Source organism: Otolemur garnettii, unplaced genomic scaffold (genome assembly GCF_000181295.1).
Source record: "Otolemur garnettii isolate 467f Iridium unplaced genomic scaffold, OtoGar3 scaffold00005, whole genome shotgun sequence".
Lineage (NCBI taxonomy): Eukaryota > Metazoa > Chordata > Mammalia > Primates > Galagidae > Otolemur > Otolemur garnettii.
In genome coordinates this window covers 39,515,681-39,537,645 of record NW_003852400.1, presented here as the reverse complement: position 1 = coordinate 39,537,645, position 21,965 = coordinate 39,515,681, and positions in this window count along the sequence as shown.

Genomic DNA, 21,965 nt, shown 5'->3' with positions numbered 1-21,965 from the left:
TAAGCTTGACCATATTTTCATATAGTTGGACATTTTTATTTATGCATTTATTTTTGGTAAAATATCTATTCATTTAGCTCATTTTTCTCTCCCCCTATATCTATCAGGGTCATTTAATCATTGGAGATAGGCTGCAAATGTCCCCCCCCCCCCAATTTACCCTTTGTCTTTTGATTTGCTTAAGGTGAGTTCTTTATTCATATATTGCCAGCCTTAAAAGATTTTTAAGTTCTTTATTTCTAATATTGTCCAGTTTAGATATATAATCAGTTTATGGAGAATATAGATTGTTTCATTAAAGGTGATATAGAGTACTTTTTACACAGTTCCCTAGACTTTTTATATTATTAATTTTATGCTTAAAGTTGATTTTGAGGAACTCTGACAGAATTCTAAGTTCTACAGCATATAGCAAATAGATTAGAGAAGAAAAGAGATCTTTGCTTGAATTAAAGCGTTCTCAACAGCCTTTGATATGTGGATTAGAAGTACCAGCTTACGTATTAGTAAGAAATGAATCAGCAGTTAGACATTTAAAAAAACACATGTAGGTTTGGTGCCCATAGCACAGTGGTTACAGTGCCAGCCACATAAACCCAGGCTGGCAGGTTCGAACCTGGCCAGCTAAACAACAATGACAACTGCAACCAAAAAAATAGCCTGGTGTTGTGGCAGGCGCCTGTAGTCCCAGCTACTTGGGAGGCTGAGGCAAGAGAATCTCTTGAGCCCAAGAGTTTGAGGTTGCTGTGAGCTGTGATGCCACAGCACTCTACTGAGGGCAACATAGTGAAACTCTGTCTCAAACACACACACAGACATGTAATTTTAAAAATATATATATATTGACATATATTGATATATACTTTAACAATTCAACTTTTAACAAACACTAAACATTTATTAAGGCTGGGACATATATATGTCTCGGTGAATTATCACCTAAAACTGGTTTATCTTACTCAGACCCTGCAAGTAATTATCTCTATAACCTTGAGCACATGTGCTTTCATACTTTTCTTTGTAAGATGAAGTGGTTGAGAAAACATACTTTCATAGCCCATTTCAACTCTACAATATATTAATCTGCTTCTGTGATAAGGATCTGATAAGTTTCTCAGAAAACTTTGAATAGATCATATCTCTTTCAATTTGGACGAAAAATTAATTTTGGCACCTCTTGGTTGATAAAAGCAAAAATGAAATTTCACATCACGTCATTCCCTTCCTGTCCTGCAGAGTAAATGGCCCCGTGCATGTTTATGGTAGAGTGGTGCTGTGGAGTGAAGGTAAGGGCTGGAGGTGCAGGTAGACTCATCGACACCCTGACTTGGGTGTGGATACCTGGCAGGGAACTCCTTCAAGACAAGCTGGAGAGTGTTTCCATCTCCCTCCAGTGTTAAGGAAGAGAGGCAAAGTTGGGAGAGAGGAGGCTCACCAGGTTCATTGGCTCCAGATTCGGATAGCTTCTCTTACCCAATTTGGAGGCAAAAAAGGCTTCAGTAAATTCAGAGCACTCAAGATAAAAGAGCCCCATCACACAGTGTTCCCTTATGCCATATTCTTTTCCTTAATGCAAGTTCTATTTAAAGGCCATACATTTTTTATGGTTTACATGTTTACTGTTTACCTCTGAGGGTAGATTACAAGCTCCCTAAGAACAGGGATAAGCTTTTGTTTCATTTTATTTTAATCTAATAAATGTGTAATGAATTCTTTACTTCGAATTCATTTTAATTGTGTTTTCCATTTGAATTTACTAATTATTAAGTTAAATAATTTTAATAAATTTAATGGTTAAGTAATGTAGTTGCAGTTGATCCTCATTATTCAGGAATTCTTTATTTGTGAATTTACCTATTCACTAAGGTTCACTGGGACTCCACATCAATACTGACAGTGCTTCAGTGTTCCTTCCTTGACACACATGTGCAGAACGGGGGAAAGTCACATGATCCAAGGTACACATTCTTGGCTGAGATTCCCAGCCATGGTTGAATTTGGACCTGCTTTTATTTCAGGTCTCATACCGTAAACAGGTGTAGTTTTCATGGTCTACATGGTAGTACAACGTTTACATTTTTGTTACTTTTTGTTGACAGCTGTGTTGTTTTAAATGGTCCTCAGGCATGATGTTGAGGTGCTGTCCAGTGTTCCTGAGCACAAGTCTGTGATGCACTTTATAGAGAAAATCCCTGTGTTAGATAAGCTTCCTTCAGACTCAAGCTTTGTGCCATTGGCCATGAATCCAGTGTTAATGAATCAACAATACATGTTAATTAAGTACAGTGTTCTAAAAAAGAAAGAAACAAAAAGGCTATGTATTGAGTGATTAACAAAAATATTGTAACCAGAGGCTCATCTGAACCTATCCCTGTTTTTTCCCCTTTGAGAATAAATAATAATAAATAAATAATCCAGTATTTGCTATTTCAGTGTTCATGAAGTCTCTACAACAGATACGCTACTTTGAACAATAAGACTTGACTGTCTTTCATTTTAGTTTATTTTTCTTTTTAACTGATGAATATCTAACAAATACTCATACCCAGCGCGTAGTTAATCCATAATAAATGTTTGTTGAAGAATGATGAACAATGAACGAATAATGACTGTGTTCAGAATCGTAGTCTTGATAAAAGGACTTGTTTAGGTTAGTTAGTGATTGTGACCAATAGTCATTAGTGAGTGAGTTGGATTATACTTCATGGAAAGAATGGTTGTCGTAGCTTGGCGGTACCACACACAGCTTGGATTTTCTTGACTAAATCCTTTAATACTAATATCTTTGCCTTTATTTTCCCATCCATAAGAAAATGATTATGAAAAATTTACATTTTATGATCACTTAGAGGTTCTAGCCAAAATGTTTTCATAAATAAATATAAAAGCATTTTTCAGGCTCCTGATCATTATTTGAGACAAAATTGAAGGTCTGGAAGTCAGGGGCCTATGAGTCAGCCCGAGCTCTAGGAAAATTCAGTACTAGATGCTGAGTTCTCTCACCTCTCAGTGTCTGTTTCAGAGCTCTCCTTTAAAAAAAAAAAAGATAATTAAGGCAGAAGCTATGGCTCAAAGTAGTAGGGCGCTGGCCCCATATGCCGGCAGTGGGGGGTTCAAACCCACCCCAGTCAAAAACTGCAAAAATTATAATAATAATAAATAATAATAATAAATTTTTGGACAATTTCCAGGATTTTTTTTGGCAATATCCTTCTGAGAGTCTAAACTTATTCTCTGAAGGGATTTTAGGAAAGTTATGAATAGATCACAGATTAATTTTCATCTCCAGAACAAGGACAATGCCATGCTGATGGTCCTGGTCCTTGTAATAATCTGATTTTTGTTTAGGCCTTTGTCAGCTGGTTGTCTCCATGAGACGCCTTCTATTAAACCTCTGTTACCATGACATTTCTCTTATGAGAGCTAAAGATAAATAGCACTGAAACTTGAAGTCTTCCCAAGAAATGTAGAAATGACATGCTTGAAAATTAAGGGGTATCTGAGAACTCTTAAGACCGCTGCCTAAGAAACTGCTAGAAAGCTAGAAAGTTAAAAATAAAGATGAAATGTAATACTAACTAGGATTATTTGTTTTATGCAGATAGAGCCTTACAGATAAAAATCTCCACATACAACAATGAACCATCTAAATTTTATAAGGCTACATTCTGAAGGGTGCAAACTAGTTTGGGGGTATAGATCAAATAGCTTCCATTTCCTCAGCAGTAAAGTGGTGGTGACAAGATCCTGCTTCTAACACTGCTGATGCAACAAACAATACATGCTTGCTGAGCACACAAAGAATGTGAGAAAATCTTATTAGCACTATTTCTTATAGCCGGTATAAATTCAGTAATTATTATGTAATGACAATAGCATGTCAAACAAGGGGAAACTCTTGAAGTTTCATTTGGGTTCACTGTTTAAGAAATTCATCCAAAATAATTCAGTATGGAGCTTCAGCCTTTAAAGTCTTAATACACTGATGAGACAAAGACAGTTGTTCTCTTTTGTTCTTATCTTAAAGCATTCAGTGCTTGTCAATGGCCCAAGAAGGATGACTGCAATAATGAAAATCTGATGCCTGAGTTTTCTAATATAAAATATTCCCAGACAAACTAAATAACAAAATTAACTACCCAGAAATATATTGAGTAGCAAAAATAAACTATTATCCATGAATACCCCAGTCTACAAATGGACTTTTAATCTTAAATAAAATCCCTTAAATCTTTTAAAATTCCTATTCCCAAAGTAAAACACTATAGGGATTTGTGTTTAAATTTGACATCTGCCTCATTAGGGTTGAAATTGGCCAAGCAGCCAAGATGCTGGTAGCAAGGGGCATATTCATATTAATTAAGATTGTTTTGGCAAATCCCTTTACCAGGAAGCACATAAATTACATCAGGGAAAAACTATATAGTTAATAAAAACAAATAGGCTCATTTTCTGCAGGTAGATAATCGGTTCAGTCGCTGCGCCATCCTGGCCCTTGCTCTTCCTTTCCTTGGATTTGGCTCTCTGCTTCCCACTTTCATAACTGTCAGTGTGAGGAACAAGGCTCTCTTGAGCCTCCGTATGGCTTATTCCTAAAGTCCTTTTCCAGTAGTAGCATGATGACTCATCTATATGTAATGACCTTGTAAAAATCATCTAAAGAGAGCCATAGAAGAGTTATTTAAAGTGATAAAAACACCAAGAAGTCCATGTATAACTCAAAGCTATTTTTTTCATGTTTTTGATACTGACATTGGCTAAAATTAAAAATAATAATATGAACAGAGAAATATCTTTGCATATCCATTCAAAGAAAGTTATAACTTTTTGTCACCAATCAGAGTTGTCAAATAGTCATATATATATTTTTTTATTTGATTTTTAGTGCAGGGTCATTTATACAAGGGGTATTCACATCAGAGACTTAGTAGAACAAAACTAACTTATGGTGTATTCTTGGCTCTTCTTACAAGCAGATCTCATTACTGATATTTTGAAATCTATCTCTGCCACTAATGAACTGAAAAATGGATAAATCCCTTAATCTAGCATATTCACTTCTAAAGTCCTTTCTAGCCCTAAATCTATTATTCCACAATGGTAATGGCATCTAGAATTATGGCCAATTTCAGTTAATAGTGAGGTTGGGAGAGGAAATAAAAGCACTTCTTACAAACCATAAATAACTTTTAAAGCTTAAAAGATCCTATTCCCTAAGCACCCGCATTCATTATGAAGTTTTATTAGAGAAGCTAATTAAAAATAATATGCTAAATCTGCAATATTTCAGTATTTTAGTGATTACTTATGGCTTTTTGGGTTCTGTTTTATGACGTATAACAAAAGTGGGCATCTGCTGTGGATAAGTAAATACTTTAGCCAGAAAATGCAGATGATCACAGTGATGTGACCAATGATCCAGAACAGCTGGGCAGATGTGCTCCTGTGGCTGCCTTAGCAGAGGATGTCGATTCATGCCTAATATTTCAGTTTGGATATCAGTCCTGCAACAAATGCATATAAACACAGGCTTGGGGTGCAAAGAGAGGGTTTATATTACAAAAAGATCAAACTCGTTCATGAAGTTGAGAAAGTATGAAGAGGCAAGAAGCAGGAACTAGTTCTCTATGGGATCCACTCGGTGAGACTGCCTAGATTTCCTCTCTTCCTACCACTCTTGAAATGTGGCCTCTGGTTCAACAGGGAGTTGAAAGGTGTCACTGTCCTGCATCCTAATGACAGTGGTTGCCTCATATTCCCCTGGGCCTCTGGAACCTAAGTTCCATTTAACCAGACTCCAGAGCCTGTAGGCCTTTCTGCCACTTTGAGATTCAGATGAAGCTTAAATTCTCAGGTGTAGAATTTGGCTTCCCAATCAAAAGGGCCAGATAACTCAATCCCCAAGTTAGTAGTTAGAGACAAGTCATAATGTTTATCTGGCAGATAAATGTTATTTCCTTTCTCAGCCTGTTGAACTGTTGGAAGATGAGTGCCTCTAACTGCCATGACACCATTTCACTGTCCAGAGTCTAGAATCCAATGGGTAGGAGCAGCATTTAGTCTATGTTCACATTCCCTATGACTTAGCACAGTGCTTTACACACAGAGGAGATTCAAGAAATGTTGTTTGCTAAATGAACACAGAATATTTTTCTCTTCCACATTTAGACTATGATGTTGTAGCCAGATCAAAATTACTGCATTTAAAATTATCTTGCTGATGATCACTGTGGTCTCTCCATCACATCTAAGGAAGCACAACTCCACAGAAGACAATATGGAGAAAATGCAAGTGAAGGCGGATAGAGCTCGCCTAATGTGTCTGCAGTTTCCTTCCTTGGACTGGAATTATGACAGACCTTATCTTTGAGGGGATTAATCTTCATGATGGAGAGAGGACATTTAAAAAAATTTAAATGTCTTTATTTTTCTTTCCTTTCCATGCATTTCTTACTCTTTGATAAAGAAGGAACACTTATTCCCCATCTCCCATCTCTATCCTACCAGAAATCCCTTTCACTTCTCTGCATGGAGGGGATTTCTGACCCTTCCTGACATGTGGTCTTGAAGGGATGGCTACCTACTACTGCAGCCAGCCAGCTTCTTGTCCAGAGCCAGGTAAGAGCACCCACTGCTTCTCTTGGTTACTGTCATCTATGTGAGAGTTTTGTTTGCCTCCTTTCTCTCCCCCAATCCTGCCATCACTGCTTTCTGGAACTTCACATGTGTTCTTAGGATCCTGGGCCCCATGTCTAGATTACTTCACATGCATTTTATCTCTCTACTCTACCCCAGCACTCCTGTGCTCAAATCTCAGACCTTATTACTACCAATAACTGTGCCTTTGACCCCCATACCCTACCACTCTCCAACAAGCCTGCCTTGTCTTCTAACTCACTATGGAAACAATCCATCAAGCCCACTGTGGCCTTCTCCTAGATCAATCTGCTTTCCTTCTTATATATCTTAGATGTCATAGACTCTCATGTAAAGACAGTCATGTCACAGACTGTCTTTATTGTATTTGCTTATAGAAGGCCAGCTCCACTGCCAGGCTTGGAGATGCCATCTATTACTTTGGTTTCTACATATTTGGACACAGTGGGGCTATGTGAGCCCAGTTAAATGTATTTCAAGATAATATTATCTGGTAACTAAACTAACCATTGCAAATGGACAGCTAGAACTTTAAGATTATGCAAGCCTAGGAAGGGGAGAAAGGAGAAAATAGTAGATTTGACCGAGAAACACTTATGAGCTCATGAGATCTCTATAAGCAGCTGATCAAAATTCCAAAAATAATAAATGAGTTATTGAATATATGGATTTAATTTACAATTTAAATTTTGTTGTCAACCATGCACATAATGTGTTCTGCACCTTGACAAATGAAATACCTATAATTTGTATATATTTATAAAAGAATTGAATGCTCATTTTTTTAATTAATAGGAGGATATAATTTCTTTATTAAATATCCATGTTACATAATTATAACAGATGAAACAGGGACATAGGTAGAGCATACCCTAGAAAATCAGAATTCTTATGCGTCAATTAATTTTGTCAATGGCCTCCATAATGTACATTGCAGTTGATATGCATAAGGATTAAAGACTACTTGGAACACATTTGAATAAGCTACTTATTTGCTAAGACTTCCTTCTGAAGCACCTCTACTACCAAGTAGCCAAATGGCTTTACTTGAACACCTCAACTGATAGGGAACTCATTACCTCTGCAGACAGCCTCATTGTTGAAATTTAATCAGACTCATGGTACACTCACACACAGAGAAAGGGAGAGAATGGAATATTCTGAGTGTATATTTTGGGCATAATATATACACCCTTGCTTTCCCCTAAAAGTTGTCTATAAAGATTAGTTCAAATAAATCAATGTATTCTTTCAACCATCATATTTAGTGGAAACAATGTTTTAAAGTCATGAGAATAGAAGAAGGCAAAATTCCAGAACAATGAAAAAGGTAAAGGTGTATTTTACATAAACAAATAAACGAACAAACCCTGAACAGTATTCATATGTTCAGGGATTATTTTTTATTTTAATTTTTTAATTTTAATGTGTAGAAATCTATGTTTTTATGCCATAAGCTGTGTCAGTCACCACAGACGTGCCCCCTAAGAGTACCTGGGATACAGGGACTACATGGGGCAGATGCTCTTGTCACTTCATTTTCAAAGCATTCCTAGCATATGACTGTGAAAGGTGTCCTGGAACTTGCCCAGAAGAGCAATGGCATAGCTGTAGGAAAGCCTCAGAATATAGCCCAAGAGCATGTTTCTCAGGGGTAACCAACAAAGAGCTCAGGCCCTGTGAGCACTGCGAGAACAACTCCAGCCCAATGGGCTGTAGGGATAGCACCTTTGATTAGGATTGCTCAAGAGCTCAGAATGTTATTTAACAAAAGCAGGCATTTTCAAATATCAGGTATAGTTTCTTTCATTCATAAAACATCATTTGAAGACCCATCTTTTTCATTAGGACATATCCTAATTATAAAATAATCCCTGTTCTTATAACATCTTCTTCTCAGGATGGCAATGCCCACAGGTGGGTTATAATCTCATCATGTTCCTCCAAAGCCAGCACACACACAGTGATGTGTGATCACTGCATCCCACAGATAAGGAATTTAACTGACTCTGAGCCAGGAATAGGAGTCTTGTGTTAGTAGATTTGCTGTTTATAATGTGCAATCCTATATCCTGGACTATATTGGAGCTACTAGCACAATGAATGTCTGTAGTAATTCACATGGGAATAGATACCATGCCTTCCTCTCAGGGTGTGGTTATCTTTTTTAATTTTCACCCACATAGAAGGGCCACTAATTTATATTTCTAGAGATTTAGTTCCTTCTACATCAAAAATCTATTCTGTCCAATGAAAAGAGGACTTTTTCAACCCAGTTATTTTATAATATAGGGACGTGTTACTTTAATAAAAATGTTTATTTTTTGGTTTTTGCTCTTTTTCCCTTATAACAACAAGCAAGGATTAAATTATCATAAAGAGACAAATCAAAGTGGAAATTATCTAAGTTTTTTCATCTCTACTTTTTCTAGAAAGTGTAATTATTTTCCTACATTATACATATTCCCCTCAAATTCTTTTTGAAGAATTAGTACACGTGCCTTTTTTGCATCTTTTTGGGAGGATGGTGAGAGGGGAACAATGAAAGAAGACAAACCTATTAGTGACCCAAATTACTTTTTCCTAAGTGGAAGAACACAGGGAGCTTCTACCTCTGCCTAAAGGAAGTGAAATTCTTCCCTTAAAAAACACTTTGTCCTTCTTTCCCTTCCTCCTCAACTGAACGAAAACTGATATAGCTGGGATTCACTGGAAAGCAACTGTGGAAAGTTTTACCAAGGCACCTGTGACTCTATCCTTATTCTAAGAGATGTGTTTTTCAAATGTGGGGTTGGCTGAAGAATGAAAAGTGGAATCAACTCCAGGTATCAATTAATTTCATCATATGATGCTTTTTCACTATTGTGCAAACTGATTTATGGCAAGAAATCAATCAATAAGAAACCAAAAATTGCATTTACAAGCAAAGGAATATATCTACAGCTGAAGAAATGGTTGAATTGTTTGAATGGTATTTCAAACTTCAAAATAATAAAGGGAAGTTCTCTTTAGGTTGACGACAACTTCTGCCTATGGTGCAACCACAATCCTTGACCCCTGTCAGCCTGTAATTATCATGGGAGTAGGGTTAAGGGGTTCAGGTCAGGCAGATGAAGAATCACAATATTTTTAAACTGCCTTATACCCGATTTCCAAGTATACTCAGGGCAGCTAGTCTCTGGAAGAGACTGAAGCAATTCCTTAGTTCAAATCCCAGCTTTCCCATTTATTAGTGCTGCGACCTTACATCATTTCCCTTAGTTTCTGTTTTTTCATCTATAAAATTAGATGCTGGCATGGAATCAATGTATCATTCCTAAATTTATATTCTGTTCCCTGTGAGAGGGTACAATGAGAAGAAGGCCATTTTCAAACCAGGAATCAGGACCTCACCAGTTTATCTGCCAGCACCTTGGTCTTGAACTTCCCCGCCTCCAGAATTGTGAGAAATAAATTTTTGTTGTTTATAGTCTTTTTGTTATAGCAGCCTGAACTAAGACAGACTTATAAAGTTTACTTTAGACAATTTCAACAATTATATTTTTCTTAAAATGCATTTAACATGGCTAACACATGCTTAGGCATTAGGGTGTTTCAAAAGAATTGGTTTCTATACAGACAATCTGACTAGTTAATTTAACCAACTACACAAAATTTCAACATCAAGTACCAATTGTGGTTTAATGTGTGAAAGTGTCATTAAATTATAGACCTAGAATATTTCTTTTTTTTTTTTTAATAGACCCTCAGGCCTCTGGGTTTTTTTTTTTTTTTTTTTTTGTAGAGACAGAGTTTCACTTTATTGCCCATGGTAGATTGCCGTAGCATCACAGCTCACAGCAACCTCCAATTCCTGGGCTTAGGCAATTCTCTTGCCTCAGCTTCTTGAGTAGCTGGGGCTACAGGCCCCCACCATAGCTATTTTTGTTGTGATTTGGCCAGGGCTGGGTTTGAACCCACCACCCTCAGTATATGGGCCCAGCACCCTGCCCCCTGAGCCACAGGAGCCGCCCAAGCTAGAATATTTCTTAAAGAACATCTAATGCAAAGTCTTTATTTGAGAGGTAGAAAAAAAAAAAAACAAGCTTCATGCAAGAAAAGTGGATTTCACAAGGAGTTACAACTGCTAAGTGGCAGCTCCAGTCCCTGATCCCAAGTTTCCCAATTCTAAATTCTCACTTTCCCCAGCATATCATGCCTCTGACATCACCTTGGAAAAAACAGTGTCTATGTTCATTACATGTTGTACTCAGAATTATGGCCTTTGATGTAGTCGACAGCAGCATAGCTACTTTAAGGAAAGCATCAGTTGTCTCTAGCCCTTGATACTTCAGTGATATATTCATGTAGAATACTTCATGGATTAGACTGTCTAATTTTCTGTCACTAAGTTTTAAAATTCTTAGTAGAGAACATTTATGGGTTTATTTATTTAAGGGACTAATCCTTTTCAGTAGTTTTTTTCTTTATACCTACATTTCACCTCTCATCATACCCTCTTCAAAATATGAAGAAGTTACCCTGTTTTGGTTTGTTTGTTTCATTAATTCATTTCATATCTTTGACTACAAACCTCACAATGTCAAATAGTTATCTAACTTCTTTGTTTGCTTCTTATAGACTGGTTGATAAATCCCGGCCCATAGTAATTATGAGGAACTATTTTTTATTCCCTCTTGAGCCTTTTCTACTATACATGTCTCCATTATTTCAGTCTCAAGGCCAGTGAATTTATCTTTATCCATTTCTCCATTCTTTTAGTCTCAAGTCCAGTGAATCAAATCACTGACATTTGTTTTAATATGTTCAATTTTTTACTGCAGTGACTAGGTCAATACCTTTTAAACAATCATCAAAACAGCTTTATCCCTGCCATGACTGGATAGGATTGGGTAGAGGCTGGCTGACTTTAAAACAGAGCCAGGTTGCACTATCTCACTAAGCAGGTCCTCAGAGTGTCTGGTTGCAGCTCTGAAAGTGACCTTTGTAAGGCTGTAGGGGAAAAGGCACAATCACAAGTCCCAGCTCCTTGATAAAGGGCTAGTTAACTCCACTTCTTGGGGACTCCAATTCAATCTCACTCTATCAGTTTTAATTGCCAAATTGTATAAAAGACTCAGGGGCTGGTACCAGCAGAACTCTGGCAACATGAGTAATCAGAGTAGATCAATTCCCCCAAGGAATGACAAAGGAGATACAACAAAAGATGCCATTCATAGACAAATGGATGAATTGTTAGATACAGAATTAAGAATATGGATGGCAAATAAGATGAATAGAATGGAGGAAAAGATGGAAATAGAAATCCAAAAAGTAATTCAAAAGATGTCTCAAGAAATTAATGAATTCAAAGATAAAGTCACCAAGGATATGGACACAATGAGAAAAGATATAGCAGAGCTCAGGGAAGTGAAAAAGTCATTTGAGGAGCTTAGAAATACAGCAGAACCCTCAGTAATAGAGTTGAGCAGGTAGAAGAAAGGATCTCTGAAATTTTAGACAAGGCTTTTGAACAATCCAAAGCCTTCAAAGAGGCAGAAAAATGGAGAACGTTCCCTGAGAGAATTGTGGGATATTCCAAAAGATCACACATCTGACTTAATAGGAATTCCTGAAGGAGAAGAGGATAGTCCTAAAGGCACAGATGCTCTACTTCAAGATAATATGGGGGAGAATTTCCCAAGCATTGCAAGAGATACAGAAATTTAGATAGTAGATAGTTTCAGAACCCCAGCAAGACTCAATCCAAATAAAGCATCTCCTAGACACATTGTAATTAACTTTGCCAAAGTTGATATGAAGGAGAAAATCTGTGAGCAGCCGGATGTAAGAAAAGCATTATCTACAAAGGGAGAAATATTAGAAAGACTGAAGACCTTTCAGCTGAAATTTTGAAGCCAGAAGAGGATGGTCATTGACTTTCAATCTTCTGAAACAAAACCACTTTCAGCCCAGGATCTTGTATCCAGCTAAACTGAGTTTCATTTGTGATGAAGAAATTGAATACTTTACTGATATACATATGTTGAGGAAATTTGCCATATCTAAACCAGCTGTCTAGGAATAACTCAGACCCATTTTCCATAATGATCAGCACAATGGTCTACCACCAAAGTAAACTCACCTAGAATTTATTGCACAAAACTTTCAAAATTGTGAAAGAATTAAAAATATGCACTGAACCTTTGAAAACCATGATAGTCAAAACATGACCATACCTATCAATTCTCTCAATTAATGTGAATTGCTTAAATTGTCCTCTAAAGAGGTATAGGTTGGCTAACTGGATATGAAAACTCAGGCCAAGTATCTGTTACCTTCTAGAGACTCATCTTACCTCAACGGATAAAAAAAGACTCAGAGTGAAGTGATGAACATCTATAAAACAGGCAAATGGAAATCAGAAAAAGGCAGGGGTTGCAATTTTATTTGCAGATACAATAGGATTTAAACCAACAAAGATAAGGAAAGACACCACATATTTATCAAGGGAAACACTCAACATGAAGAGATTTCAATGATTAACATTTATGTGCCCTTTTTCAATTTATAAAGCAAACTCTAATGGATATGAACAATCTGATATCTTCCTACACTATAATAGTTGGAGATTTTAACATCCCTTTGTCAGTTTTGCATAGATCCTCCAAGAAGAAGCTAAACAAAGAAATAATGGACTTAAACTTGACCCTTGAACACATGGACTTAATATACGTCTACAGAACATTTCATCCTAATAAAATTGAATACACATTCTTCTCATCAGTCCCCAAATCCTCCAAAATTGATCATCTTCATACTCTAAGTCATGGAAATGAAATAACCTTATGCTGACTGATAGCTGGGTCAGACTAAATTAAGAAGGAAATCATCAAATTTTTGGAACAAAATGGTAATGAAAACACAATTTATCAAAACCTGTGGGATACTTCAAAGGTACCCTAATAGGGAAATTTATAGCATTATAAGTCTTCATCAAGAAAACAGAAAGAAAGAACGTCAACAACCCAATGAATTATGTCAAGCAATGGAAAAAGGAAGAACAATCCAACCCCAAAACCTACAGAAGAAAAGAAATAATCAAAATTAGAGCAGAATTAAATGAAATTGAAAAAAAATGAATTATTTAGAAGATTATTGAAAGAAAAATTTTGTTCTTTGAACAGATTAATAAAATTTATAAAACTTTGGCTAGCCTAACCAGAAACAGACAGTAGCATCACTAATAACCTTAATCAGAAACAATAAAGGAGAAATACCAACAAATACCACAGAAACTAAAAAAAAAAAAAAAAAAACTCAATGATTACTACAAAATACTCTATTCTCAGAAATATGAAAATCTGAAGGAAACAGACCAATACCTGGAAGCATGCCACCTTCCTAGACTCAGCCAGAAAGAATTAGAAATTGTGAATAAACCTATATTAAGCATTAAAATACCATCAACTATACACAGTCTTCCCAAAAAAGAAAGGTCTGGGACCAGATGGCTTCACATCAGAATTCTACCAAACCTTTGAAGAGAAAGTAGTACCTATGTTACATAACTGTTTCCAAAACATAGAAAAAGAAGGCGCCTCCCAACACAGTTTATAAAGCAAGTATGAATCACCTTGATCCCCAAACCAGGAAAAGATTCAACAAGGAAAGAAAAGTCTAGGCTGATATATATAACTCTCTCTCTATATATATAACTATAGGCTGATATCACTAATGAATATCAATGCAAAAATATTCAATAAGATCCTAGCAAACAGAATGCAATGACATATCAAAAAAAATTATACACCAAAATCAAGTCGGTTTTATCCCAGGATTACAAGGTTGGTTTAACATATGTAAATCTATAAATATAATACACCACATAAATAAAATAAAAAACAAAGACCATATGATTCTACCAATTGATGCAGAAAAAGTTTTTGATAATATCTAGCATCCTTTCATAATTAAAACACTTATGATAATAGGCTTAGATGGGGAATTTCTTAAACTAATAGAGGCCATCTATCTACAGTAAACCCACAGCCAATATTATACTGAATGGAGTAAAATTGAAAATTTCCACTCAAATCTGGAACTAGACAAGGATACCAATTGTCACCACTGTTATTTAACATAATAATGGAAGTCCTAGCCAGGCAAGAGAAAGGGATCAAGGGTATTCAAATGGGGTCAGAAGAGATAAAACTTTCATTCTTCACAGGTGACATAATCTTATACCTCGAAACCCCCAAGGAATCAAATACAAAGCTCTTAGAAGTGATCAAGTACTATAACAGTGTCTCAGGTTACAAAATCTGTACTTTCAAATCAGTAGCTTTCATATATGCCAATAATAGTAAAGCTTAAAATATAGTCAAGGACTCTGTTCCTTTTACAGTAGTGCCAAAGAAGATGAAACACCTGGGAATTTATCTAATAAAGGATGTGAAAGATCTCCATAATGAGAATTATGAAATCATAAGAAAAGAAATAGCTGAAGATGTTAACAGATGAAAAAATATACCATGTTGATGACTTGGAAGAATCAATATTGTTAAAATGTTCATTATATCTAGAGTAATCTACAGGTTTAATGCAATCCCTATCAAAGCACCAATGTGATAGTTTAAAGAACTTGAAAAAATAGTACTTTGTTTTATATGGAATCAGAAAAAATGTCAAATACCCATTACATTACTTAGAAATAAAAACAAATAAGGATATATCACATTACTAGACTTCAGGTTATACTGCATGGTACTGGCACAAAAATAGAGATGTAAATATATGGAACAGAATAAAGAATCTAGAAAGAAATTCAGCCACATATCATTATTTGATCTTTGATAAGCCTAACAAAAACATACCTTGGGGAAAAGATAACCTATTTAACAAATGGTGCTGGGAGAACTGGCTATCAACCTATAGAAGACTGAAACAGGACCCTCACCTTTCATCACTAACCAAAATTGGTTCTCACTGGACAAAATATTTAAATTTAAGACACAAATCTATAAAAATAATAGAAGAGTGTGCAAAAATGCTTGAAGATATTGGCCCATGAAAACATGTTATGAACAGGACCCTACTGGCAATTAAAGCAAGACCAAAAATATATAACTGGGATCTGAACAAGCTAAAAGACTTTTGCATAGCTAAGAGCACTGCATGTAAAGCAAACAGATACCCTTCAGAATGGGAGAAGATTTTTGCAGTTTATGATTCTGACAAAGGTCTGATAATTAGAATCTACAGAGAACTCAAATTAATCAATAAGAAAAGAATAAACAACCCCATTTCTTTGTGGGCAAGAGATTTTAGCAGAAACTTCTCTGAAGATGACAGGTTCATGGTCAAGAAACACATGAAAAAATGCCCATCATCTTTAATCATCCAGAGAATTGGAAAGCAAAACCACTTTGAGATATCACCTAACTCCAGTAAGATTAGCCTACATCACAAAATCTCAAAACTAAAGATGTTGGCATGAATGTAGAGAGAAGGGAACACTTCTCCACGGCTGATGCAATTGCAAACTAATACAGTCTTTTTGGAAAGAAGCATGGAGAATACTCAAGGAACTAAAAGTTGACCTACCATTTGATCCTGCAATTCCATTACTAGGTATCTACCAAGATGTACAAAAATCATTTTATAAAAAATACATTTGCACCAGAATGTTTATTGGCATATTTGTAAAGTCATGGAAGCAGCCTACATGTCAATCAATCCATGAATGGATTAGCAAATTGTGGTATATATATACCATGGAATACTATGCAGCAATAAAAAGAGTGAGACTTTACATCTCTTATGTTTACTGGATGGAGCTGGAACATATTTTTCTTAGTAAAGTATCTCAACAATGGAAAAAAACTATCAAATGTACTCAATACTATTATAAAACCAATATGTAATCACTTACATATTCATATAAATGATAAAACATAAATATAGTCCAGAATAAAGGAGAGTAGAGGAGGGAGAGGGGAAGGGAGGGAGGAGGATGAGTTGAGGGAGAGTATGTGATGGTATCTCAACTAATGTGCACAATGCAAGGGTACATTTCAAAATGACAAAGAATATATTATAAATATGTCTTACCACAAAAAATAAGTGAGATTATGGTAGGTTATGTTAACCAGTTTGATTTAAATATTCCACATTGTATATCAAATCATCACATTGTATCCCATAAATGCATACAGTTATGATTTAATAAAAATTAAATTAAAAAAAAAAAAGCTTTAGCCCAATGTCCTGTAGGCTCATTTAATCACACATCCTTTAGGCTCATTAAATCTTATCTGTGACAAAAGATGATGCTTACCATTTCCTTTCCTGCTGAGGCTTTGGCCCAAGACTGTCCAAAGAACTAACACTCTTGAGTCTGAGCCAAGGTGAACACTTGGCAGCAATCAAAGCCATGGCAAGGACAAAGAGCTGAGGAGTACTTAGGTCACCAGAACTTTCTTCAGCTGGAAGCTGGAGCTATGGTGATGACAGGACACAGTATTTATAGGGTAATGGGAGGCTGACCCAGAGCTGTGTGTAGGGCAGAGATTGTGTCACAAACACATTTGGGGCTGGACCCACTTCTGGCAGCTGCTACAAGGATGCTTGGAAATTGTAAGCATTCCTGACATGGGTAAATTCAAGCCAAGAAATGTTTGTCAGAACTTTAATCCCTTTCACCTCTTTTCATTCACACTGTTGTGCTTTCTTCCCAAGTGGATATTGACATGCATGTTGGAAATAAATGGATAGAAAAATAAGGACTCTCAGATTTATTGAGTACCCATTTTCCAGGCTGTGAAGTTTAGTGTTTTCTTTGAGCTCATGTTGACCTTGCATGTCTATGCTTCTGAGATCAGTTCCATGGAATGTAGCGTGTGATGGTCATTTGGTGGAGGCAGATTTTTAAAATAAAGGTTTTGGCTCATTGTGTCCACCCTGTGCATGTCCTGTTGAACTAAGACAGTGATTGGCAAGTCTTTTGCTCTGGTGACAGTGTTCTGTCTTGTTACAACTAAATTTTACCTGATTTTATCTGAAATGACTCTTCAACAAGATTTACCTGTTTGATGTGAGCTGAGAATGTGGCTCTTTCTTTTGAGAATTAAATAGGAGTGAGTCAAAAGTTTCTCTCTTTCTGTCAGTAGAGATATACTACTCTTGTACATTAAAATAGTATAAATATAGAGTGAAATCCATGCATATTATTTTCTGGACTATTCTAAACTCCAGAAATTATAAACCTCTAATTGAGAAGCACACACTATTAGGTGATTTGACATTTGTCACTTATTTCAATAGTAAGCATGCTTGAAGTTGCATATAATAATAGTTATTTGCTATGGCCTGGATTTTTATTTTCCCCTCAAATTTATGAAACGTTAACCCTCAAGTTGATGTTGTTAAGAGGTGGGACCTCTGGGAGGGTCAGAGTCCTCATGAATGGGATTAGTGTTTCCATAAATGAGGCTCAAGGGAGCTCGTTTTTCTCTCCCACTATGTGAGGACATAGCCAGAAGGCCAAATTTTCTCGTGTCTTGATCTTAAGACTGTATAGCCTCCAGAAATGTGAAATATAAATTTGTGTGTATTTTTTAACAAGTCACCCAGTTTATGGTATTTTTTATAGTAGCCCAAAAAGGTTAAAATACCCACTCCCCTAAAAAAGAGAAATACACCAAACAAAAGAAGATGCCATATTATAGTTTTTAAATCACTAACACTAAATTTTATGTACCTGTATATTTTTTCATTAAGATTCTTTAATCAAAACAGTTCACCATAGTTAATAATAAACAGTTCACATGTGTAAATGTAATGATATTCCTATACTTTTCCTTCTTCAGGAGACAGTCCGAAGAGGAAAGCATTGGCTGACAAGACTAGATTCACTGATGGTAGCTTTTTCAGAGAAACCATAAAAGGCTCTTTCCAATTAAAGTAAAACATATGAAATAAAAAGGAGATAAATGGTTAGATCCCATATTGAGTTCCTACGAGATGGTAAGTAGGTCTAGGCATAGTGGATATTTTGCTGCTTCTGCTAGCAGAAACTTTTTGCTTTCCATCATTCCCTGATTCTTGTGATTTGGAAATCTGTGGAGTTCACAGAAGTTTATTGTACTTCTGCCCCCTGGGGAGCATCACCTGATGGACCAAGCCAGTCACAGCATCTCATTCCCTATTGCCCAAGATTGAATCAGGTAAATCTCGACTACACCAGAACTTTTCCTTGGAATGCTGAGTCAAGGATAACCTTTACCCCCTTTGGGTACAAACGGTAAAGCTATAACTCAGAGAGCTGTTGGCCGCTATCTCAGGACCCTAAGGCAAGGCTCTGCCAAAGTAAAATGCTACAGAGGAGTTGGAGCTAAGAAGGGAGGATGACAGCTGAGGACTTTGAAAATAGTTCAACTTAGGACTTTTGGGGACATGAATCAATAAATGTCCTTTTGTACTTGTGCCAGTTAGTCAGGTTTTCTGTTTCTTGCCATTAAGGACATACTAATAAACCATTGAGTAAGTATGTATAATAACTCTGACCCCTGTCTCACCTCTACTCTGAGATCATTTCCATAGTATGTATTGTGTTATGGTCATTTGGTGGAGGCAGATCTCTTTATGACTCTATTGAACCCATAGAGCTTCCAGAACTTGGTAGAATACTTCCCAGAAATCAAGGGCTCTGTGGAGAACAGAGCACATAGCTAGAGATCACCAGAGCTCAGTTCAGAATTTGTTGCTGCAGAAATAGCAGATATATCAGCAAACCCATGTCCCTGGGGCTGGACAGACTGATGGGCCATCTGCAGGGCAGGAATAGCCAGAAGACAAAATTGAGTAAGAAGCTAATGAGGAACTGGAGGAGAACCAGGAAACAGAGGATGTGAAAACAACCTGGATTTGGAAGGAGAGCAGCAAGTCCAGTTACTCAAGAGGAGTGAACCTACTGGAGAGGAGTAGTGAAGCTTTCCAAGCAAAGACTCTGCCCTTGCTGCAAAGAAAACACACCTCACTCTGCTGCCACATGTCTCACACTGAGATCTTCTCGTGCCCTAGTAACCCCCTGGGCTTGAAGGAATACATGGGAAGGCTGTGGAGAGTTCCTCGGACTGTCTCAGTTTTCACCTTCCTGGCTCATGATGGGGAGAGAAGGATCCAACCAAAGGGATATGCAGAATAATATAAAAAACTAATCTTCCCAGAGCCTCCTCAGATTTATTGGAACATTAAGTCTCTGAAACTTACTTCCTTCTCCTCAGGAGGTCCCTAAGCCATCTCCTGTTCTCTTCCTCACCACCAGCAATGAAGGTGCACGATGAACCTGGTATTAAAGTGGTGTTGTCTGTCTCAGCATATTGTGCCTTCCACAGCAGCTTGGTCAATTTGTTTTTCCAAGGGGATAGATGACTTTCTTATTAATTAACTAATTGACTTTTATTGTTTGAGATTCATTGAGAGTACAAAGAATTAGGTTACTCTGATTGCACTTGTTAGGTAAAGTCCCTCTTATAGTTGTGTCCTGCCCCCAAGAGGTGTGCCATATATCATGAACTCCCATCCCCCTCCCACAAAGGGTTCATAACTAGCATGTACTGAGAACCCAAATTAATCCACAAAAAAGAGTAAACAATCCCATGTACCAATGGGGAAAAGACATGCACAGAACCTTCTCTGATGAAGACAGATGAATGGCTAACAAACATTTGAAAAAATGCTAATCTTCCCTGATCATCAGAGAAATGCAAATGACTTTCTTTAAAAAAACATTCCCAACCTCTCTCAGTTCTAAGCAGATACAACAATGAATTTCAGAGTTTCTTAACCTAAGCATGATGTAGCCACCAAAAGAATAAGAATGGAATAAATAATTACAAGCTAATGGAGTAGAAAAAATGACAAAAAGAAAAAAAGACAGAGAAAATTTGATGATTTAGTAAAAGGCATGAAAGAAGAAAAATGCAAAGAAAAGAATGGTGCAAGGTATGATTAAGATAATTAAATATATCAGAAATTATAATGAACATGAAGGAATTAAGCCTACCAGTTAAAAGATAATGATTATAAAATTAGGTTTTTAAACACATTCAACCATATATTAATTATAAAATATGCATTTTAATGACAAAGACCAAAAGTAGAGAAATAAATAAAAAACACACTAGATAATTGCTAAGAAATACTAATAAAATAAGATACACATTAAAGAAGAAACATTGCCAGAAATAAAGATTCTTGTTACATAGCCATGAATGAATCAAACTGCCAGAAAGCATAATAGTCTGGAATTTATGTACATTGAATAATTTTTCCTCAAGATATATAAAATAAAATTTGAGATTATTGTAAGAAAATGGACAAATCTCCCTAAAATGGAGGATTTTAGATACTTTTCAAAAACAACAGATATAACAGTTAAAGAATTATTAAGGTTCAGAAGACTTAAGAAATCTAGTTAATAATCTTTATCTTATGGATATAATGTTCCCAACAATTAGGTATTATATAATAATTTTCAATCATACATTGAACAGTTACTTTAGGAGTAAAACCTTCCTTGTCCTAATAGCTTCTTATTTGTTGATATTCCTCAAGGCTGGTTTATAATGAAGTGAGGGTATAGGAAGTATGACAGTAACAGATCCAGAATTTTAATACAGGGAGGGCTGAGGTACCCCTTGTACAGCGGTTCTCAACCTGTGAATCGCAACCCACAGGAACTATATTAAAGAGTCATGGCATTAGGAAAGTTGAGAACCACTGCCCTAGTAGGATGTTAGCAAGGAGTCAAAATGCAAGGCCCAGTGGGCGGGTAATTAGTCCTACCGAGTTCTTTTACATAAGAAGATTATGTATTTACTTAGACTGCATGCTTCTTCAAGTTAGTGGAGATTATCTGGGGCTAAGTCTATTCCCCTCCCCAACAGAGTCACTCCTTGGTGTTTCTGCTATTCAGTGATGACACCTTCTTGGGACTTCACCTCTTATTAAAGACTAAAGAGCCCTGATCTATAGTTGACACAATGTAGGGTCTTCTATTGAAGGGTTTCATGAATAGAACAAAGTTGAGTTTCTGTCTACTTGTTCCCAAATCTAGCTTTTAGAATTATCTGGAAAGCTTCCAAAACGTAGATTTCTAGGCTCGATAGATGGTGTTTTGAATTGAATCTAGGGGGGCTAGCTATAGAAATCTGATTCTTAGAAGCTCTCCAGTGACTTTAATGCAGATGTCAGGTGACTGTGATATACACATCAGCTGAGTAGCATTTAAGAACTATAGCTGTAGCCAAAGGGCCCAGGCTTAT